Source organism: Pan paniscus, chromosome 9 (assembly GCF_029289425.2).
Source record: "Pan paniscus chromosome 9, NHGRI_mPanPan1-v2.0_pri, whole genome shotgun sequence".
In the NCBI taxonomy this organism is placed as follows: Eukaryota; Metazoa; Chordata; class Mammalia; order Primates; family Hominidae; genus Pan; species Pan paniscus.
The window spans coordinates 392,777-419,286 of record NC_073258.2 but is presented as its reverse complement, the minus strand read 5'-3'; positions in this window follow the sequence as shown (position 1 = coordinate 419,286).

Here is a 26,510-nt window from a genome sequence, read left to right as displayed (position 1 = left end):
GTTTATACAGATAGAGGTGTAGACATTTCCATGTTTATAGAGATAGCGGTGTAGATATTTCCATATTTATACAGACAGCAGTGTAGGTATTTCCATGTTTATAGAGATCGTGGTGTAGATATTTCCATATTTATGCAGATAGCGTTGTGGATATTTCCATGTTTATACAGACAGCGGTTTAGATATTTCCATGTTTACTGAGAGAGTGGTGTAGATATTTCCATATTTGCACGGATTGCGCTGTAGATATTTCAATCTTTACACAGTTAGCTGTGTACATATTTCAATGTTTACACAGATAGAGGTGTATTTATTTCCGTGTTAACACAGATAGTGTTGTAGATATTTCCATGTTTATACAGAGATCGGTGTAGATATTTCCATGTTTATGCAGATCATGGTGTAGATATTTCCATGTTTATACAGACAGCAGTGTAGATATTTTCATGTTTATAGAGATAGCAGTGTAGATATTTCCATGTTTACAGAGATAGCGGTGTAGATATTTCCATCTATGCACAGATTGCGATGTAGATATTTCCATCTATACACAGATAGCGGTGTACATATTTCCATGTTTACAGAGATAGCGGAGTAGATATTTCCATGTTTACACAGATAGTGTTGTAGATATTTCCATGTTTATACAGATAGCAGTGTAGATAATTCTGTGATTTTAAAGGTAGCGGTGTAGATGTTTTCATCTTTATACAGATAGCGGTATAGATATTTCCAAGTTTATACAGATGGCGGTGTAGGTATTTCCATATTTATAGAGATAGCGGTGTAGAGATTTCCGTGTTCATACAGACGGCAGTGTAAATATTTCCTTATGTACACAGATGGCAGTGTAGATATTTCCAGGTTTATACAGATGGAGGTGAAGGTATTTCCATGATTATACAGATGACAGTGTAGATATTTCCATGTTTTTACAGATGGCGGTGTAGATATTTCCATGTTTATACAGATGGCAGGGTTGATATTTCCATGTTTGTGCAGATAATGGTGTAGGTATTTCCATGTTTATAGAGATAGCGGTGTAAAATATTTCCATGTTCATTCAGATGGCGGTGTAGATATTTCCATTTTTATACTGGTAGCGTTGCAATTGCCATGTTTATAAAGATAGCGGTGTAGATATTTCCATGTTTATACAGATGGCGGTGAAGATATTTCCATGTTTATGCAGATAGTGGTGTGGCTATTTCCATGTTTATAGAGATCGTGGTGTAGATATTTCCATATTTATACAGAAAACGGTGTAGATACTTCCATGTTTATAGAGATAGCGGTGTAGATATTTCCATATTTGTACAGATAGCGGTGTAGATATTTCCATCTTTACACAGATAGCGGTGTACATATTTCCATGTTTCTACAGATAGCGGTGTAGATATTTCCATGTTAACACAGATAGTTTTGAGGATATTTCCATGTTTATACAGATTGCGGTGGACATATTTCCAGGTTTATACAGATAGCGATGTAGATATTTCCATGTATATACAGATAACGGTGGATATATTTCCATGTTTATACCGATGGTGGTGTAGATATTTCCATGTTTATGCAGATAGTGGTGTGGCTATTTCCATGTTTATAGAGATCGTGGTGTAGATATTTCCATATTTATACAGAAAACGGTGTAGATATTTCCATGTTTATAGAGATAGCGGTGTAGATATTTCCATATTTGTACAGATAGCGGTGTAGATATTTCCATCTTTACACAGATAGCGGTGTACATATTTCCATGTTTCTACAGATAGCGGTGTAGATATTTCCATGTTAACACAGATAGTTTTGAGGATATTTCCATGTTTATACAGATTGCGGTGGACATATTTCCATGTTTATACAGATAGCGATGTAGATATTTCCATGTATATACAGATAACGGTGGATATATTTCCATGTTTATACAGATGGTGGTGTAGATATTTCCATATTTATAGAGATAGCGGTGTAGACATTTCCATGTTTATACAGATAGCGATGCAGATATTTCCAGGTTTATACAGATAGCGGAGTAGATATTTCCATGTTTATACAGATAGTGGGGTAGATATTTCCATGTTTCTACAGATAGCGGTGTACATATTTCCATGAGTATGCAGATAGCGGTGGAGATATTTCCATGTTTATACAGATAGCGATGGAGATATTTCCATGTTTATACAGATGGCGGTGTAGATATTTCCAAGTTTATACAAATCGTGGTGTATATATTTCCATGTTTATTCAGATAGCGGTGAAGATATTTCCATGTTTATACCGATAGTGGTATAAGTATTTCCATGTTTATAGAGATAGCGGTGTAGATAATTCCATGTTTATACAGATGGTGGTGTAGATATTTCCATGTGTATACGGATGGCAGTGTAGATATTTCCATGTGTATACAGATGGAGGTGTAGATATTTCCATGTTTATACTGATGACTGTGAAGATATTTCCATCTTTTTACAGATGGTGGTGTAGATATTTCCATGTTTATAGATATTGCTGTGTGGATATTTGCATGTTAATACAGATGGCAGTGTAGATATTTCCATGTTTATGCAGATAGTGTTGTAGCTATTTCCATGTTTATACAGATGGCTCTGTAGGTATTTCCATGTTTATACAGATGGTGGTGTAGATATTTCCATGTTTGTAGAGATAGCCATGTAGATATTTCTATGTTTATACAGATAGTGGTGTAGACATTTCCATGTTTATAGAGATAGCAGTGTATATATTTCCATATTTACGCAGATAGCGGTGTATATATTTCCATGTTTATACAGGTAGCGGTGGAGATATTTCCATGTTTATACAGATAGCGGTGTAGATATATCCATGTTTACACAGAGGGTAGTGTAGATATTTCCATGTTTACACATATAGCGTTGTAGATATTTCCATGTTTACACAGAAAGCGGTGAACATATTTCCATGTTTATACAGATAGTGGCTTAGATGTTTACATGTTTATACAGATACCAGTGGAGATATTTCCATGTTTATTCCGATAGCGGTGTATATATTTCCATGTTTATAGAGATAACAGTGTAGATAATTCCATATTATACAGATAGCGGTGTAGAGATTTCCATGTTTATTCAGATGACGGTGTAGATATTTCCATGTTTATACAGATGGCGGTGTAGATATAACCATGTTTATACTGATAGCGGTGTAGATATTTCCATGTTTATACAGATATCGTTGTAGATATGTCCATGTTTATACAGATAGCGTTGTAGATATTTCCATGTTTATACAGATCGTGGTGTCGATATTTATATGTTTATACAGATAGCGGTGTAGATATTTCCATGTTTGTAGAGATGGCTGTGTAGATATTTCCATGTTTATACAGATGGCAGTGTAAATATTTCCTTGTTTAGACATATAGTGGTGTAGATATTTCCATGTTTATACAGATGACTGTGTAGTTATTTCCATTTTTATACAGATGGCGGTTTAGATATTTCCAAGTTTATAAAGATAGCGGTGTAGACATTTGCATGTTCATAGAGATAGCGGTGTAGATATTTCCATATTTATACAGATAGCTGTGTAGATATTTCCATGTTTACACAGATAGATGTGTAGATATTTCCATGTTTATGCAGATGTTGGTGTAGATATTTCCATCTTTCTACAGATGGCAGTGTAGATATTTCTATGTTTAAAGAGATGGCAGTGTTGATAATTCCATGTTTATACAGAAGGCGGTGAAGTTATTTCCATGTTTATGCTGATGGTGGTGTAGATATTTAAATGTTCAAAGAGATGGCGGTGTAGATATTTCAAGGTTTGTAGAGACAGCGTTGTAGATAATTCCATGTTTATAGAGATGGCGGTGTAGGTATTTCCATGTTTATAGAGATAGTGGTGTAGATATTTCCATGTTTATACAGATAGAGCTGTAGATATTTCCATGTTTATACAGATAGTGGTGTTGGTATTTCCATGTTTATACAGATAGCAGTGTAGAAATTTCCATGTTTCCGCAAATGGCAGTGTAGCTTGTTCCATGTTTATAGAGATGGCGGTGTAGATATTTCCTTGTTTATACAGATTGCCGTGTAAATATTTCCATGTTTATAGAGATTGCTGTGTAGATGTTTCCATGTTTCTACAGATAGCGGTGGAGATATTTCCATGTTTATACAGATCGTGGTGTAGATATTTCCATGTTTATGGAAACAGCGGTGCATATATTTCCATATTTACACAGATAGCGGTGTAGATATTTCCATGCTTATTCAGATGGTGTTGTAGATATTTCCATGTTTATTCAAATGGTGGTGTAGATATTTCTATGTTTATACAGATAGTGGTGTAGATATTTCCACGTTTATACAGATAGTGGTGTAGATATTTCCATGTTTATACAGACAGCGGTTTAGATATCTCCATGTTTACAGAGATAGCGGTGTAGATATTTCCATATTTGCACAGACTGTGGTGTAGATATTTCCATCTTTACACAGACAGCGGTGTACATATTTCCATGTTTACACAGATATCTGTGTAGATATTTCCATGTTTACACAGATAGTGTTGTAGGTATTTCCATGTTTATACAGATAGCGTTTTAGATATTTCCATGTTTATACAGATAGCGGTGGAGATATTTCCATGTTTATACAGATAGCGATGTAGATATTTCCATGTTTATACAGTTAACGGTGGATATATTTCCATGTTTATACAGATAGTGGTGTAGGTATTTCCTTGTTTATAGAGATAGCCATGTAGATATTTCCATGTTTATACAGATAGCGGTGTAGATTTTCCATGTTTATAAAGATAGTGGTGTAGATATTTCCGTGTTTATAGAGATAGCGGTGTAGACATTTCCATGTTTATGCAGATAGCGATGCAGATATTTCCAGGTTTATACAGATAGCGGTGTAGATATTTCCATGTTTATACAGATAGTGGGGTAGATATTTCCATGTTTATACTGATAGCGGTGTACATATTTCCATGAGTAGGCAGATAGCGGTGGAGATATTTCCATGTTTATACAGATAGCGGTGGAGATATTTCCATGTTTATACAGATGGCGGTGTAGATATTTCCAAGTTTATACAAATCGTGGAGTATATATTTCAATGTTTGTTCAGATAGCGGTGTAGATATTTCCATGTTTATACCAATAGCGGTATAAGTATTTCCTTGTTGATAGAGATAGCGGTGTAGATAATTCCATGTTTATACAGATGGTGGTGTAGATATTTCCATGTGTATACGGATGGCAATGTAGATATTTCCATGTGCATACAGATGGAGGTGTAGATATTTCCATGTTTATACAGATGATTGTGAAGATATTTCCATGTTTCTACAGATGGTGGTGTAGATATTTCCATGTTTATAGATATTGCTGTGTAGATATATGCATGTTCATAGAGATGGCAGAGTAGATATTTCCATGTTTATACAGATAGTGTTGTAGCTATTTCCATGTTTATACAGATGGCTCTGTGGCTATTTCCATTTTTATACAGATGTTGGTGTAGATATTTCCATGTTTGTAGAGATAGCCATGTAGATATTTCTATGTTTATACAGATAGCGGTGTTGACATTTCCATGTTTATAGAGATAGCAGTGTATACATTTAAATATTTATATAGATAGCGGTGTATATATTTCCATGTTTATACAGGTAGCGGTGGAGATATTTCCATGTTTATACAGATAGCTGTGTAGATATTTCCATGTTTACACAGATGGTGGTGTAGATATATCCATGTTTACACAGATAGCGTTGTAGTTATTTCCATGTTTACAAAGATAGCGGTGTCCATATTTCCCTGTTTATACAGATAACGGCTTAGATGTTTACATGTTTATACAGATACCAGTGGAGATATTTCCATATTTATACAGATAGCGCTGTAGAGATTTCCATGTTTATTCAGATGACGGTGTAGATATTTTCATGTTTATACAGATGGCGGTGTAGATATAACCATGTTTATACTGACAGTGGTGTAGATACTTCCATGTTTATACAGATAGCGGTGTAGATACTTCCATGTTTATACAGATAGCGCTGTAGATATTTCCATGTTTATAGAGATGGCTTTGTAGATATTTCCATGTTTTTACAGATGGCAGTGTAAATATTTCCATGTTTAGACATATAGTGGTGTAGATATTTCCATGTTTAAACAGATGACTGTGTAGTTATTTCCATGTTTATACAGATGGCGGTTTAGATATTTCCATGTTTATAAAGATAGCGGTGTAGACATTTCCATGTTCATAGAGATAGCAGTGTAGATATTTCCATATTTATACAGATAGCTGTGTAGATATTTCCATGTTTATGCAGATCGAGGTGTAGATATTTCCATGTTTATGCAGATGTCGGTGTAGATGTTTCCATCTTTCTACAGATGGCAGTGTAGATATTTCTATGTTTATAGAGATAGCGGTGTAGATAATTCCATGTTTATAGAGATGGTGGTGTAGGTATTTCCATTTATATATAGATAGTGGTGTAGATATTTCCATGTTTATTCTGATAGCGGTGTAGATATTTCCATGTTTATACAGGTAGTGGTGTTGATAATTCCATGTTTATACACATAGCGGTGTAGACATTTCCATGTTTATTCAGCTCGCGGTGTAGATATTTCCATGTTTATACAGATGGCAGTGTAGGTATTTCCATATTTATACAGATAGCGATGTAGGTATTTCCATGTGTATTCAGATAGCAGTGCAGATGTTTCCAAGTTTATACTGATGGCTGTGTAGATATTTCCATGTGTATGCACATAGCAGTGTAGATATTTCCATGTTTATAGAGATGGTGGTGTAGATATTTCCATGTATATACAGATGACTTTGTAGATATTTCCATGTTTTCAAAGATAGCGGTGTAGATACTTCCATGTTTATAGAGATAGCGGTGTATATATTCCCATGTTTATACTGATAGCAGTGCAGATGTTTCCATGTTTATAGAGATAGCCATGCAGATATTTCCATTTTTGCACAGATTGCGGTGTAGGTATTTCCATCTTTACACAGATAGCGGTGTAGATATTTCCATGTTTACACAGATAGCTCTCTAGATATTTCCATGTTTACACTGATAGTGTTGTAGATATTTTCATGTTTATACAGATAGTGGTGTAGATATTTCCATGTTTATAGAGATAGCGGTGTAGATATTTCCATGTTTGTACAGATACCGGTGCGGTTATTTCCATGTTTATAGAGATATGGGTGTAAATATTTCCATGTTTGCACAGATTGTGGTGCAGATTTTCTATCTTTACAAAAATAGCGGTGTAGATATTTCCATGTTTTCACAGATAGCTGTGTAGACATTTCCATGTTTACACGGATAGCGTTGTAGATATTTCCATGTTTATACTGATAGCGGTGTACATATTTAAGTGACTCTACAGATAGCTGTGTAGATGTCACCATGTTTATACAAATCATTGTGTAGGTATTTCCATGTTTATACAGACTGCGGTGTAGATATTTCCATGTTTTTACAGATGGCGGCGTAGATATTTCCATGTATATACAGATAGCGGTGTGGATATTTCCATGTTTCTACAGACAGTGGTGTAGATATTACCATGTTTACACAGATAGCGGTTTAGATATTTCCATTTTTGCAAAGATTGTGGTGTAGATATATCCATCTTTACAAAGATAGCGGTGTAGATATTTCCATGTTTACACAGATAGTAGTGTAGATGTTTCCATGTTTATACAGATAACTGTGTAGGTATTTCCATGTTTATACAGATGGCAGTGTAGATATTTCCATGTTTATACAGATAGAGCTGTAGATATTTCCATGTTTATACAGATAGTGGTGTTGGTATTTCCAATTTTATACAGATAGCGGTGTAGAAATTTCCATGTTTCCACAAATGGCAGTGTAGATTGTTCCATGTTTGAAGAGATGGCGGAGTAGTTATTTCCATGTTTATACAGATTGCCGTGTAGATATTTCCATGTTTATAGAGATTGCGGTGTAGATGTTTCCATGTTTCTACAGATAGCGGCGGAGATATTTCCATGTTTATACAGATCGTGGTGTAGATATTTCCATGTTTATGGAGATAGCGGTGTAGATATTTGCATATTTATACAGATAGCGGTGTAGATATTTCCATGTTTATTCAGATGGTGTTGTAGATATTTCCTTGTTTATACAGATGGTGGTGTAGATATTTCTGTTTATACTGATAGTGGTGTAGATATTTCCACGTTTATACAGATAGTGGTGTAGATATTTCCATGTTTATACAGATAGCGGTTTAGATATCTCCATGTTTACAGAGATAGCAGTGTAGATATTTCCATATTTGCACAGACTGCGGTGTAGATATTTCCATCTTTACACAGACAGCGGTGTACATATTTCCATGTTTACACAGATAGCTGTGTAAATATTTCCATGTTTACACAGATAGTGTTGTTGATAATTCCATGTTTATACAGATAGCGTTTTAGATATTTCCATGTTTATACAGATAGCGGTGGAGATCTTTCCATGTATATACAGATGGCCGTGTAGATATTTCCATCTTTATACAGATGGTGGTGTAGATATTTCCAAGTTTATACAGATAGCAGTGTAGATATTTGCATGTTTATACAGATAGCGGTGTAGATATTTCCATGTTTATACAGATGTCGGTGTAGATATTTTCATGTTTATGCAGATAGCGGTGTGGCTATTTCCATGTTTATAGAGATCGTGGTGTAGATATTTCCATATTTATACAGATAACGGTGTAGATATTTCCATGTTTATACAGATAGTGGTGTAGATATTTCCATATTTGCACAGATAGCAGTGTAGATATTTCCATCTTAACACAGATAGCGGTGTATATATTTCCATGTTTCCACAGAGAGCGGTGTAGATATTTCCATGTTAACACAGATAGTTTTGTAGATATTTCCATGTTTATACAGATTGCGGTATAGATATTTCCATGTTTATAAAGATTGCGGTGCAGATATTTCCAAGTTTATACAGATAGCTGTGGAGATATTTCCATCTTTATACAGATAGCGATGTAGATATTTCCAGGTTTATACAGATAACGGTGGATATATTTCCATGTTTATACAGATGGTGGTGTAGGTATTTCCATGTTTATGGAGATAGCCATGTAGATATTTCCATGTTTATACAGATAGCGGTGTAGATATTTCCATGTTTATACAGATAACGGTGGATATATTTCCATGTTTATACAGATGGTGGTGTAGGTATTTCCATGTTTATAGAGATAGCCATGTAGATATTTCCATGTTTATAAAGATAGCGGTGTAGATATTTCCATGTTTATAGAGATAGCGGTGTAGACATTTCCATGTTTATACAGATAGCGAGCGGATATTTCCAGGTTTATACAGTTAGCGGTGTAGATATTTCCATGTTTATACAGATAGTGGGGTAGATATTTCCATGTTTATACAGATAGCGGTGTACATATTTCCATGAGTATGCAGATAGCGGTGGAGATATTTCCATGTTATACAGACGGCGGTGGCGATATTTCCATGTTTATACAGACGGCGGTATAGATATTTCCAAGTTTATACAAATCGTGGTGTATATATTTCCATGTTTATTCAGATAGCGGTGTAGATATTTCAATGTTTATACCGATAGCGATATAAATATTTCCATGTTTATAGAGATAGCGGTGTAGATAATTCCATGTTTATACAGATGGTGGTGTAGATATTACCATGTTTATACAAATAGCGGTGTAGATATTTCCATGTTTATACAGATCGTGGTGAAGATATTCCATGTTTATACAGATCACGGTGTTGGTATTTCCATGTTTATACACATAGCGGTGTAGATATTTCCATGTTTACACAGATAGCGGCGTAGATATTTCCATGTTTATGCAGATAGAGGTGTAGATATTTCCATGTTTCTACAGATGACTGTGTAGATATTTCCATGTTTGTACAGATGGCAGTGAGGATATTTCCATGTTTAAAGAGATAGCGGTGTAGATATTTTCATGTTTATACAGATTGCTGTGGAGATATGTCCATGTTTAAAAAGATAGCAATGGAGATAGTTCCACGTTAATACACATAGCGGTGTAGATATTTCCATGTTTATACAGACAGCGGTGTAGATATTTCCATGTTTATACAGATGGCTGTGCCGATATTTTCATGTTTATACAGAGTTCTCTGTAGATATTTCCATGTTTATATAGATGACAGTGTAGATATTTCCAGGTTTATACAGATGACTGTTTAGAGATTTCCATGTTAATACAGATGGCGGTGTAGATATTTCCATGTATATACAGATGGCTGTGTAGATATTTCCATGTTTATACAGATGGCGGTGTAGATATTTCCATGTTTATACGGATAACTTTGTAAGTATTTCCATGTTTATACAGATGGCGGTGTACTTATTTCCGTGTTTATAGAGATAGCGGTGTAGTTATTTCCATGATTATGGAGATAGCGGTGTAGATATTTCCATGTTTACACAGATGACTGTGTAGATATTTCCATTTGAATACAGATGGCATTGTAGATATTTCCATGTTTATAGAGAAGGTGTTGTAGATATATCCATGTTTATACAGATGACTGGGTAGATAATTCCATATTTTTAATGATGGTATTGTAGATATTTCAATGTTTACAGAGATAGCGCTGTAGATATTTCCATGTTCATACAGATGGCGCTGTAGATATTTCCATGTTTATACAGATAGCGGAGTAAATATTGCCATGTTTACAGAGATAGCGGAGTAGATATTTCCATCTTTGCACAGATTGCGGTGTAGATATTGCCAACTTTACACAGATAGCGGTGTTGATATTTCTAAGTTTATACAGATAGCTGTGTAGATATTTCCATGTTTACAGAGATATCATTGTAGATATTTCCATGTTTATACAGATAGCGGTGTAGTTATTTCCATGTTGATACAGATAGCGGTGTAGATATTTCCGGGTTTATAGAGATAGTGGTGAAGGTATTTCCACGTTTATACAGATAACGATGTAGATATTTCCACGTTTATACAGATAGCGTTGTAGGTATTTCCACATTTATAGAGATAGCGGTTTAGATATTTCCACGTTTATACAGATAGCGGTGTAGATATTTCCACGTTTTACAGATAGCTGTGTAGATTTTTCCCTGTTTACACAGATTGCGTTGTAAATATTTCCATGTTTACACAGATAGCGTTGTAGATATTTCCAGGCTTACACAGATTGCGGTGTAGATATTTCCAAGTTTACACAGATAGCTGTGTAGATATTTCCATGTTTACACAGATAGCGTTGTAGATATTTCATTGTTTATAGAGATAGCGGTGTAGGTATTTCCATGTTGATAAAGATACCGGTGTAGGTATTTCCGTGTTTATAAAGATAGCGATGTAGATATTTCCATGTTTATAGAGACTGCGTTGTAGATATTTCCATCTTTGCACAGATTGCTGGTTAGATATTTCCATTTTTACACAGATAGCTGTGTAGATATTTCCAAGTTTACACAGATAGCGGTGTAGATATTTCCATGTTTATAGAGATAGCAGTGTAGATATTTCCATGTTTATACAGATGGCTTGGTAGATATTTCCATGTGTATACAGATGGCAGTGTAGATATTTCCATGTTTATTCAGATGGCACTGTAGATATTTCCATGTTCATACAGATAGCAGTGTTGATATTTCCATGTTTATACAGATAGCGGTGTAGATATTTCCATGTTTACAGAGATAGCGGTGTAGATATTTCCATCTTTGCACAGATTGCGCTGTAGGTATTGCCAAATTTACACGGATAGCGGTGTAGATATTTCCATGTTTACAGAGATAGCATTGTAGATATTTCCACGTTTATACAGATTGCGTTGTAGTTATTTCCATGTTGATAAATATAGCGGTGTAGATATTTCCATGTTTATACAAGTAGCGCTGTAGAAATTCCCATGTATATACAGATCGCTTTGTAGATATTTCCATCTTTCTACAGATGTCAGTGTAGATATTTCCAAGTTTATACAGATGGCAGTGTAGATATTTCCATGTTTATACAGATGTCTTTGTAGATATTTCCATCTTTGTGCAGATGGCGGTGTAAATAATTCCGTGTTTATAGAGACGGCGGTGTAGTTATTTCTATGTTTAAAGAGATAGCGGTGTAAATATTTCCATGTTTATACAGATGGTGGTGTAAATATTTTCATGTTTATATAGATAGCGGTGTAGATATTTCCATGTTTATACAGATAGCGGTGTTGCTATTTCCATGTTTTTAGAGATAGCCGTGTAGATATTTCCATGTTTATACAGCTCGCGGTGTAGATATTTCCATCTTTATACAGATGGCAGTGTAGATATTTCCATGTTTATACAGATAGCGGTGTAGATATTTCCATGTCTATAGAGATAGCGGTGTAGGTATTTCCATATTTAAACAGATTGCGGTATAGATATTTCCATCTTTATACAGATGGCTGTGTAGGTATTTCCATGTTTATACAGATAGCTCTGAAAATATTTCCATGTTTATACAGATAGTGGTGTAGATATTTCCATGTTTATACAGATGACGGTGTAGATACATCCATGTTTCTGAAGATGGCGGTGTAGATATTTTCATGTTTATAGAGATGGCGGTGTAGATATTTCCATGTATATAGATATTGCAGTGTAGATATTTCCATGTTTATAGAGAAATCGGTGTAGGTATTTCCATGTTTATAGAGATAGCGGTGTAGATATTTCCACAAGTCTACAGATAGCGGTGTAGATATTTCCATGTTTCTACAGATGGCGGTGTAGATATTTCCTTATTTATACAGACAGCGGTGTAGATATTTCCATGTTTATACTGGTAACGGTGTAGATATTTCCATTTTTACAGAGATAGCGGTGTAGTTATTTCCATCTTTCCACAGATTGCCGTGTAGCTATTTATATGTTGACGCAGATATCTGTGTAGATATTTCCAAGTTTACACAGATAGCTGTGTAGATATTTCCATGTTTACACACATAGCGTTGTAGATATTTCCATGTTTATACAGACTGCGGTGTAGATATGTCCATGTTTATGCTGACAGCGGTGTAGATATTTTCATGTTTATACAGATAGCGGTGGAGATATTTCCATGTTTATAGAGACAGCGGTATAGATATTTCCATGTTTATACAGATAGCGGTGTAGAGATTTCCATGTTTACAGAGATAGCGGTGTACATATTTCCATCTTTGCACAGATTGCACTGTAGGTATTGCCAAATTTACGCAGATAGCGGTGTAGATATTTCCAAGTTTACACAGATATCTGTGTAGATATTTCCATGTTTACAGAGATAGCATTGTAGATATTTCCATGTTTATACAGATTGCGGTGTAGTTATTTCCATGTTGATACAGATAGCGGTGTAGATATTTCCACGTTTATACAGGTAGCGGTGTAGAAATTCCCATGTTTATACAGATCGCTTTGTAGATATTTCCATCTTTCTACAGATGTCAGTGTAGATATTTCCAAGTTTATGCAGATGGCAGTGTGGATATTTCCATGTTTATACAGATGTCTTTTTAGATATTTCCATCTTTGTGCAGATGGCGGTGTAGATATTTCCATGTTTATAGAGATGGTGGTGTAGTTATTTCTATGTTTATAGAGATAGCGTTGTAAATATTTCCATGTTTACAGAGATGGTGGTGTAAGTATTTTCATGTTTATAGAGATAGCGGTGTAGATATTTCCATGTATATACAGATAGCGGTGTTGCTACTTCCATGTTTATACAGCTCGTGGTGTAGATATTTCCATCTTCAAACAGATGGCAGTGTAGATATTTGCATGTTTATACAGATAGCGGTGTAGATATTTCCATGTCTATAGAGATAGCGGTGTAGGTATGTCCATTTTTATACAGATTGCTGTTTAGATATTTCCATCTTCATACAGATGGCAGTGTAGATATTTCGATGTTTATAAAGAAGGCAGTGAAGGTATTTCCATGTTTATACAGATAGTGGTGTAGATGTTTCCATGTTTATACAGATGGCGGTGTAGATACATCCATGTTTCTGAAGATGGCGGTGTAGATGTTTTCATGTTTATAGAGATGGCGGTGTAGATGTTTCCATGTTTATTCAGATGACTGTGTAGGTATTTCCATGTTCATACAGATGGCGGTGAAGATATTTCCATGTTTATACAGATAGCGGTGTAGATATTTCCAACTTTATACAAATAGTGTTGTAGATATTTCCATGTTTATAGAGATAGCGGTGCAGATATTTCCATATTTATACAGATAGCTTTGTTGTTATTTCTATGTTTATACAGATCGCGGTGTAGATATTTCCATGTTTATAGAGATGGCGGTGTAGATATTTCCATGTTTATACAGATATCGGTGTAGATATTTCCATGTTTATACAGATAGCGGTGTAGATATTACCATCTTTACACAGATAGCGGTGTAGTTATTTCCATCTTTGAACAGATTGCGGTGTGGATATTTCCATGTTTATTCAGATAGCGTTGTAGATATTTCCATGTTTACACAGATAGCTCTGTAGACATTTCCATGTTTACACAGATAGCATAATAGATATTTCCATGTTTATAGAAATAGTGGTTAAGGTATTTCCATGTTTACACAGATAGCATTATAGATATTTCCATGTTTATAGAAATAGTGGTTTAGGTATTTCCATGTTTATACAGACAGCTGTGTTGCTATTTCCATGTTTATACAGATAGCGGTGTGGATTGTTCCATGTTTATGGAGATGGCGGTGTAGATATTTTCATGTTTATAGTGATGGTGGTGTAGACATTTCCATTTTTATAGAGATGACTGTGTAGATATTTCCATATTTATACAGATGGCGGTGTAGATATTTCCATGTTTATACAGAGAGTGGTGGAGATATTTCCATGTGTATATAGATAGCGGTGGAGATATTTCCATGTTTCTAGAGATGGTGGTGTAGATATTTCCAAGTTTATGCAGGTAACGGTGTAGATATTTCCATGTTTACAGAGATAGCGGTGTAGATATGTCCATGTTTATACAGGTAGCGGTGTAGATATTTCCATGTTTACAGAGATAGCGGAGTAGATATTTCCATATTTATACAGATAGCGGTTTAGATATTTTTATGTTTATTCACATGGTGGTGTAGATATTTCCATGTTTATACACATAGCGGTGTGGCTATTACCATTTTTATACAGATGGCAGTGTAGATATATCCATGTTTATACAGATAGTGGAGTAGATATTTCCATGGTTATAAAGATAGCGGTGAAGATATTTCCAAGTTTGTAGAGATAGCGGAGGAGATATTTCCATGTTCATAGAGATAGCGATGGAGGTATTTCCATGTTTGTACAGATAACGATGTAGATATTTCCATGTCTATGCAGATAGCGGTGTAGATATTTCCGTGTTAATGCAGATACCGGTGTTGATATTTCCATGTTTATAGAGATAGCCATGTAGATAATTCCATGTTTATACAGATAGCGGTGTAGACATTTCCAAGTTTATAGGGATAGCTGTGTGGATATTTCCATATTTATACAGATAGCGGTGTAGATATTTCCATGATTATACGGATAGCGGTGTAGGTATTTCCATTTTTACACAGATAGCGGTGTAGATATTTCCATGTTTATAGAGATAGCGGTGCAGATATATCCATGTTTATACAGATAGCTGTGTAGATATTTCCATGTTTATAGAGGTACCGGTGTAGATATTTCCATATTTATACAGACAGCCGTGTAGATATTTCCATGTTTATTCAGATGGCGGTGTAGATATTTCCATATTTCTACAGATAGCGGTGTGGCTATTTCCATGTTTATACAGATGGCGGTGTAGATATTTCCATGTTTATACAGATAGCGGTGTAGATATTTCCATGTGTATACAGATAGCAGTGTAGATATTTCCATGTTTGTACAGATTGCGGTGTAGATATATCCATGTCTATACAAATAGCGGTGTAGATATTTCCATGTTTATACAGATATCGGTGGAGATATTTCCATGTGTATACAGATGGCGGTGTAGATATTTCCATGTTTCTACAGATGACTGTGTAGATATTTCCATATTTTTACAGATGGCGGTGTAGATATTTCCATGTTTATACAGATAGCGGTTTAGCTATTTCCATATTTATTCAGATAGAGATGTAGATATTTCCTTGTTTATAGAGATGGCTGTGTAGATATTTTCATGTTTATACAGATGGCAGTGTAGATATTTCCGTGTTTATACAGATATTGGTGTGGATATTTCTATGTTTATACAGATGACTGTGAAGGTATTTCCATGATTATACAGATGGCGGTGTAGGTATTTCCATATTTATAGAAATAGCCATGTAGATATTTCCATGTTTATACAGATAGCGGTGTAGACATTTCCATGTTTATAGAGATAGCGGTGTAGATATTTCCATATTTATACAGATAGCGGTGTAGATATTTCCATGTTTATACTGATAGCGGTGTAGATGTTTCCATGTTTATACAGATAGCGGTGTAGATATATCCATGTTTATACAAATCATGGTGTAGATGTTTCCGTGTTTATACAGACAGCGGTGTAGATATATCCATGTTTATACAAATCATGGTGTAGATGTTTCCGTGTTTATACAGACAGCGGTGTAGATATTTCCATGTTTATATAGATATTGGAGTAGATATTTCCATATTTACAGAGATAGATGTGTAGATATTTCCATATTTCCACAGATTGCGGTGTAGATATTTCCACTTTTATACAGATAGCGGTGTAGTTATTGCCATGTTTATACAAATAACGGTGTAGATATTTCCATCTTTATACAGATGACTGTGTAGATATTTCCATGTGTATACAGATGGCAGTGTAGATATTTCCATGTTTATGCAGATAGCGGTGTGGCTATTTCCATGTTTATAGAGGTAGCGTTGTAGATATTTCCATGTTTGTAGAGATGGCTGTGTAGATATTTCCATGTTTATACAGATGGCAGTGTAGATATTTCCACGTTTATGCAGATAGTGGTGTAGATGTTTCCATGTTTATACAGATGACTGTGTACCTATTTCCATGTATATGCAGATGGCAGTGTAGATATTTCCATGTTTATAGAGATAGCGGTGTAGTTATTTCCGTGTTTATACAGATGGCAGTGTAGATATTTTCATGTTTATACAGAAGGCGGTGTAGACATTTCCATGTTTCTAGAGATAGCGGTGTAGATATCTCCATATTTATACAGAGAGCGGAGTAGATATTTCCATGTTTATACAGATAGTGGTGTAGATATTTCCATGTTTACAGAGATAGAGGTGTAGATATTTCCATATTTGCACAGATTGCGGTGTAGATATTTCCATCCTCACACAGATTGCGGTGTAGATATTTCCATGTTTACACAGACAGCTGTGTAGATATTTCCTTGTTTACACCGATAGTGTTGTAGGTATTTCCATATTTATAGAGATTGCGGTGTAGATATTTCCATGTTTATAAAGATAGCAGTGTAGATATTTCCATGTTTATACAGATAGCGGTGGAGATATTTCAATGTTTATAGAGATGGTGGTGTAGATATTTTCAAGTATATGCAGATAGCGGTGTAGATATTTCCATGTTTATAGAGATAGTGGTGTAGATATTTCCATGTTTATACAGGTAGCGGTGTAGATATTTCCGTGTTTACAGAGATAGCGGTGTGGGTACTTCCATATTTATAGAGATAGCTGTGTAGATATTTGTATGTTTATTCAGATGGCGGTGTAGATATTTCCATGTTTATACAGAGAGCGGTGTAGACATTTCCATGTTTATAGAGATAGCGGTGTAGATATTTCCATATTTATAAAGATAACGCAGGAGATATTTCCATGTCTATACAGATAGTGGTGTAGATATTTCAATGTTTATACAAATAGAGATGTAGATATATCCATGTTTATACAGATTGTGATGTAGATATTTCCATGTTTATACAGCTAGCAGTGTCAATATTTCCATGCTTATACAGAGAGTGGTGTAGATATTTCCACGTTTACAGAGATAGAGTTGTAGCTATTTCCATATTTGCACAGATTGCGGTGTAGATATTTCCATCTTCACACAGATTGCGGTGTACATATTTCCATGTTTACACAGACAGCGGTGTAGATATTTCCATGTTTACACAGAAAGTGTTGTAGGTATTTCCATGTTTATAGAGATTGCGGTGTAGATATTTCCATGTTTATACAGATAGCGGTGTAGATATTTCCATGTTTATACAGATAGCAGTATAGATATTTCCATGTTTATACAGAGAGTGGAGGAGATATTTCCACGTTTATGCAGGTCGCGGTGGAGATATTTCCATGTTTATAGAGATAGCGGTGTAGTTATATCCATGTTTAAACAGGTAGCGGTGTAGATATTTCCATGTTTACAGAGACATCGGTGTAGATATATTCATATTTATACAGATAGCGGTTTAGATATTTGTATGTTTATTCTGATGGTGGTGTAGATATTTTCATGTTTATACTGATAGCGGTGTGGCTATTACCATGTTTATACAGATGGCAGTGTAGATATATCCATGTTTATACCGATAGTGGAGTAGATATTTCCATGTTTATAAAGATAGCGGTGAAGATATTTCCAAGTTTATAGAGATAGCGGTGGAGATATTTCCATCTTCATAGAGATAGCGATGGAGATATTTCCATGTTCATAGAGATAGCGATGTAGATATTTCCCTGTTTGTACAGATAACGATGTAGATATTTCCATGTCTATACAGATAGAGGTGTAGATATTTCCGTGTTTGGGCAGAAAGCGGTGTAGATATTTCCATGTTTATAGAGATAGCCATGTAGATCTTTCCATGTTTATACAGATAGCGGAGTGGACATTTCCATGTTTATAGGGATAGCGGCGTGGATATTTCCATATTTATGCAGATAGCGGTGTAGATATTTCCATGTTTATAGAGGTAGCGGTGTAGATATTTCCATATTTACACAGAAATCCGTGTAGATATTTCCATGTTTATTCAGATGGCGGTGTAGTTATTTACATATTTATACATATAGCATTGTAGATATTTCCATGTTTATACAGATAGTGGTGGAGATATTTCCATGTGTATACAGATGGCGGTGTAGATATTTCCATGTTTCTACAGATGACTGTGTAGACATTTCCATATTTTTACAGATGGCGTCATAGATATTTCCAGGTTTATAAAGATAGCGGTTTAGCTATTTCCATGTTTATTCAGATAGCGATGTAGATATTTCCATGTTTATAGAGATGGCTGTGTAGATATTTCCATGTTAATACAGATGGCAGTGTAGATATTTCCGTGTTCATACAGATAGTGGTGTGGATATTTCTATGTGTAAGCTGATGACTGTGTAGGTATTTCCATGTTTATACAGATGGCGGTGTAGATATTTCCATATTTATAGAAATAGCCATATAGATATTTCCTTGTTTATACAGATAGCGGTGTAGACATTTCCATGTTTATACAGATAGCGGTGTAGATATATCCATGTTTATACAGATCGTGGTGTAGATATTTCCATATTTATACAGACAGCAGTGTAGATATTTCCATGTTTATATAGATAGCGGAGTAGATATTTCCATATTTACAGAGATATATGTGTAGACATTTCCATATTTCCACAGATTGCGGTGTAGATCATTCAACCTTTATACAGATAGCGGTGAAGATATTTCAATGTTTACACAAATAACGGTGTAGATATTTCCATCTTTATCCAGATGACTTTGTAGATATTTCCATGTGTATACAGATGGCAGTGTAGATATTTCCATGTTTATGCAGATAGCGGTGTGGCTATTTCCATGTTTATAGAGGTAGCGTTGTTGATATTTCCATGTTTCTAGAGATGGCTGTGTAGATATTTCCATGTTTGTACAGATGGCAGAGTAGATATTTGCATGTTTATAGAGATAGCGGTCTGGATATTCTCATGTTTACACAGATTGCGGTGGAGATATGTTCATGTTTATACAGATAGCAATGGAGATATTTCCTCGTTAATACACACAGCGGTGTAGATATTTCCATGTTTATACAGGTAGCGGTGTAGATATTTCCATGTTTATACAGACGGCTGTGCCGATATTTCCATGTTTATTCAGAGTTCTCTGTAGATATTTCCATGTTTATATAGATGACAGTGTAGATATTTCCATTTTAATACAGATGGCGGTGTAGATATTTCCATGTTTATAGAGATAGCGGTGTAGATATTTCCATGTTTATAGAGATAGCGGTGTAAATATTTCCATATTTATACAGATAGTGGTGTAGATATTTACATGTTTTTACAGATAGCGGTGTAGGTATTTCCATCTTTATTCAGAGAGTGCTGTACATACTTCCATGTTTATACAGATCACTGTGTAGATATTTCCATGTTTATACAGGTAACGTTGTAGATATTTCCATCTTTATACAAACGGTGGTGTAGATATTTCCATGTACCTACACATGACTGTGTAGTTATTTCCATGTATATACAGATGGCGGTGTAGATATTTCCATATTTTAGAGATAGCAGTGTAGATATTTCCAGGTTTATACAGATACCGGTGTAAATAATTCCATGTTTATACAGATCGTGGTGTAGATATTTCCATGTTTATACAGATACCCGTGTATATATTTCCTTGTTTATACAGACTGCAGTGTAGATATTTCTAAGTTTATACTGATAGCGGTGTAGATCTTTCCATGTTTGTACAGATGGCGCTGTTGATATTTCCATCTGTACACAGATTGCCGTGTATATATTTCCATCTTTATACAGATGGCGTTGTAGATATTTCCATGGATTTGCAGATGGCGGTGTGGATATTTCCATGTTAATAGAGAAAGCGGTGTAGGTATTTCCATGTTTATAGACATAGCAGTGTAGATATTTCCATGTTTATACTGATCGTGTTGTAGATATTTCCATGTTTATAGAGATGGCGGTGTAGATATTTCAATGTTCATAGAGATAGCGGTGTTGATTTTTCCATGTTTATAGAGATAGCGGTGTGGATATTTCCATGTTTATACAGATAGGTGTGTAGATATTTCCACGTTTATACAGATGGCGGTGTAGATTTTTCCATGTTTATACAGATCACGGTGTAGATATTTCCTTGTTTTTACACATAGCTGGGTAGTTATTTCCATGTTCATACAGATAGCGGTGTAGGTATTTCCATGTTTATACAGATGGCTGTGTAGATATTTCCATGTTTATACAGATGGCTGTGTAGGTATTTCCATGTTTAGTCAGATGACTTTGTAGGTATTTCCATGTTTATACAGATTACGGTGTAGATATTTCCATGTTTACAGAGATAGCTGTGTAGATATTTCCATGTTTATACAGATAGCGGTGTAGATATTTCCATGTTTATACAGACCGCGGTGTAGATATTTCCATGTTTATACAGATCGCGGTGTAGATATTTCCATGTTTATACAGATAGCGGTGTAGATATTTCCATCTTTATACAGACCGTGGTGTAGATATTTCCATGTTTATACAAATAGCGGTGCAGATATTTCCATGTTTGTACAGATGGCGGTGTTGATATTTCCATCTATGCACAGATGACCGTGTAGATATTTCCATGTTTATACAGATGGTGGTGCAGATATTTCCATGCATATGTAGATGGCGGTGTAGATATTTCCATGTTTATACAGATAGCGGTGTAGGTATTTCCATGTATATACAGATGGCTGTGTAGATATTTCCATGTTTATACAGATGGCTGAGTAGGTATTTCCATGTTTAGTCTGATGACTTTGCAAGTATTTCCATGTTTATACAGATTGCGGTGTAGATATTTCCATGTTTACAGAGATAGCTGTGTAGGTATTTACATGTTTATACAGATAGCGGTGCAGATATTTCCATGTTTATACAGATCACGGTGTAGATATTTCCATGTTTATACAGATCGCGGTGTAGATATTTCCATGTTTTTACAGATATCGGTGTAGATATTTCCATGTTTACACAGATTGTGGTGTTAATATTTCCAGCTTTCCACAGATGGCATTGTAGATATTTCCATGTTTATATAGATGGTGGTGTAGATATTACCATGTTTATACAGATCGCGGTGTAGATATTTCCATGTTTATACAGATAGCGGTGTAGATATTTCCATGTTTATACAGATAGCGGTGTAGATATTTCCATGTTTATAGAGATAGCGGTGTAGGTATTTCCATGTTTATAGACATAGCGGTGTAGATATTTCCATGTTTATATAGATGGCGTTGTAGATATTTCCATGTTTATACCGATAGCGCTGTTGGTGTTTCCACATTTATACAGATAGCGATGTAGATATTTCCATGTTTATACAGCTCGCGGTGCAGATATTTATATCTTTATACAGATGGCATTGTAGATATTTCCTTATTCACACAGATGGCGGTGTAGATGTTTCCATGTTTATAGAGATAGCAGTGTATATATTTACATGTTTATACAGATGGCTGTGTAGATATTCCCATGTGTATACAGATGACATTGTAGATATTTCCATGTTTATACAGATGACTCTATACGTATTTCCATGTTTTTACAGAAGGCAGTACAGATATTTCCATGTTTATAGAGATAGCGGTGTAGATATTTCCATGTTTGTACAGATTGCGGTGTTGATATTTCCATCCATACACAGATGGCTGTATAGATATTTCCATGTTTATACAGATGGTGGCGTAGATATTTCCATGGACATGCAGATGGCTGTGTAGATATTTCCATGTTTATGCAGATAGCGGTGTTGATATTTCCATGTTTACACAGAGGGTGGTGTAGATATTTCCGTGTTTATACACATGATGGGGTAGATACTTCCATCTTTATGGAGACGGCAGTGTTGATATTTTCATGTTCATAGAGATGGCGGTGTAGATATTTCCATATTTATAGAGATAGCAGTGTAGATATTTCCATCTTTCTACAGATTGCAGTGTAGTTATTTCCATGTTTATACAGATGGTGGTGTAGATATTTCCATGTTTATTCAGATGACTGTGTAGATATTTCCATGTTTTTACAAATGGCCGTGTAGATATTTCAATGTTTATAGAGATGGTGCTGTAGATATTTCCATGTTTATACAGATAACGGTGGAGATATTTACATGTTTATACAGACAGCAGTGGAGATATTTCCATGTTTATACACATAGTGGTATACATATTTCAATGTTTATAGAGACAGCGGTGTAGGTATTTCCATGTTTATACAGATAGCGGTGCAGATATTTCCATATTTATACAGATGACTATGCAGATATTTCCATATTTATACAGAGGGCTGTGTAGATATTTCTGCGTTTATACAGATGTCAGTGTAGATATTTAAATGTTCCTACACATGACTGTGTAGGTATTTCCATGTTTCTACAGATGGCTTTGTAGATATTTCCATGTTTATAGAGATAGCGGTGCAGATATTTCAATGTTTATACAGATAGCGGTGTATATATTTCCATGTTTATACAGATCGTGGTGTAGATATTTCCATGTTTATACAGATACGGGTGTAGATAATTCCATGTTTATACAGACCACAGTGTAGAGATTTCCATGTTTATAGAGATAACTGTGTAGGTATTTCCATGTTTGTACAGATGGCGGTGTTGCTGTTTCCATCTATACTCAGATTGCCGTGTAGGTATTTCCATGTGTATACAGATGGCATTGTATTTATTTCCATGTTTACACAGATGACTGTATAGGTATTTCCATGTTTATACAGATGGCAGTGTAGATATTTCCATGTTTATAGTGATAGCGGTGAAGATATTTCCATCTTTATACAGATAGCGGTGTAGATATTTCCATGTTTATACAGATAGCGGTGTAGTTATTTCAATGTTTATATAGATAGCGGTGTAGATATTTCCATGTATATACACATGGCTGTGTAGATATTTCCATGTTTATACAGATGGCGGTGTAGATATTTCCATGTTTATTCAGATAACTTTGTAAGTATTTCCATGTTTATACAGATGGCGATGTAGATATTTCGATGTTTATAGAGATAGCAGTGGAGATATTTCCATGTTTATACAGATAGCGGTGTATATATTTCCATGTTTATACAGATCGTGGTGTAGATATTTCCATGTTTATACAGATATCGGTGTAGATATTTCCATGTTTACTCAGATTGCGGTGTAGATATTTCCATCTTTCTACAGATGGCATTGTAGATATTTCCATGTTTATACAGACGGCGGTGTAGATATTTCCATGTTTATATAGATGGTGGTGTAGATATTACCACGTTTATACAGATAGCGGTGTAGATATTTCCATGTTTATACAGATCGTGGCGAAGATATTTCCATGTTTATACAGATCGCGGTGTAGATATTTTCATCTTTATACAGATCGTGGTGTAGATATTTCCAAGTTTTTACAGATACCGCTGTAGATATTTCCATGTTTACAGATAGCGGTGTAGGTATTTCCATGTTAATAGAGATAGCGGTGTAGGTATTTCCACGTTTATAGACATAGCGGTGTAGATATTTCCATGTTTATATAGATGGCGTTGTAGATATTTCCATGTTTATACCGATAGCGGTGTCGGTATTTACACGTTTATACAGATAGCGATGTAGATATTTCCATGTTTATACAGCTCGCGGTGCAGATATTTATGTCTTTATACAGATGGCATTGTAGATATTTCCTTATTCACACAGATGGCGGTGTAGATGTTTCCATGTTTATACAGATGGCGAAGTAGTTAGTTCCATGTTTATGGAGATGGCAGTGTAGATATTTTCATGTTTATAGAGATGGCGGTGTAGATATTTCCATGTTTATAGAGATAGCGTGTAGATATTTCCATGTTTATACAGATAGCGGTGTAGATATTTCCATGTTTATACAGACCGCGGTGTAGATATTTCCATGTTTATAGAAATAGCAGTGTAGATATTTACATGTTTATACAGATGGGTGTGTAGATATTTACATGTGTATACAGATGGCATTGTAGATATTTCCATGTTTGTACAGATGGCAGTTTTGATGTTTCCATCTATACACAGATTGCCGTGTAGGTATTTCCATGTGTATACAGATGGCATTGTAGATATTTCCATGTTTATACAGATTGTGGTGTAGATATTTCCATGTTTACACAGATGACTCTATAGGTATTTCCATGTTTATACAAGTGGCAGTGTAGATATTTCCAAGTTTATAGAGATAGCGGTGTAGATATTTCCATATTTATACACATCACAGTGAAGATATTTCCATGTTTATAGAGATAGCAGTGTAGATATTTCCATGTTTATACAGATAGCGGTGTAGATATTTCTATGTTTATACAGACCGCGGTGTAGATATTTCCATGTTTATACAGATAGCGGTGCAGATATTTCCATGTTTGTACAGTTGGCGGTGTTGATATTTCCATCTATACAGAAATGACCGCGTAGATATTTCCATGTTTATACAGATGACTTTGTAGGTATTTCCATGTTTATACAGATGGCGGTGTAGGTATTTCCATGTTTATAGAGATAGCTGTGTAGATATTTCCATGTTTATACAGATAGCGGTGTAGATATTTCCATGTTTATACAGACAGCAGTGGAGATTTTTTCCATGTTTATACACATAGCGGTCTACATATTTCCATGTTTATAGAGACAGCGGTGAAGGTATTTCCATGTTTATACAGATAGCGTTGCAGATATTTCCATGTTTATACAGATGCCTATGCAGATATTTCCATATTTATACAGAGGGCTTTGTAGATATTTCCATGTTTATAGAGATAGCGGTGTAGATATTTCCATGTTTATACAGATAGCGGTGTAGATATTTTCATGTTTATACAGACCGCGGTGTATATATTTCCATGTTTATACAGATAGGCGTGCAGATATTTCCATGTTTGTACAGAAAGCGGTGTTGATATTTCCATCTGTACACTGATGACAGTGTCGATATTTCCATGTTTATACAGATGGCGGCACAGATATTTCTATGGATATGTAGATGGCGGTATAGATATTTCAATGTTTATACAGATAGCGGTGTAATTATTTCCATGTTTATATAGATAGCGGTGTAGATATTTCCATGTATATACACATGGCTGTGTAGATATTTACATGTTTATTCAGATGACTGTGTAGATATTTCCATGTTTATACAGATGGCGGTGTAGATATTTCCATGTTTATATAGATGGTGGTGTAGATATTACCATGTTTATACGGATAGCGGTGTAGATATGTACATGTTTATACAGATCGTGGTGAAGATATTTCCATGTTTATACAGATCGCGGTATAGATATTTCCATGTTTATACAGATAGCGGTGTATATATTTCCATGTTTATACAGATAGCGGTGTAGATATTT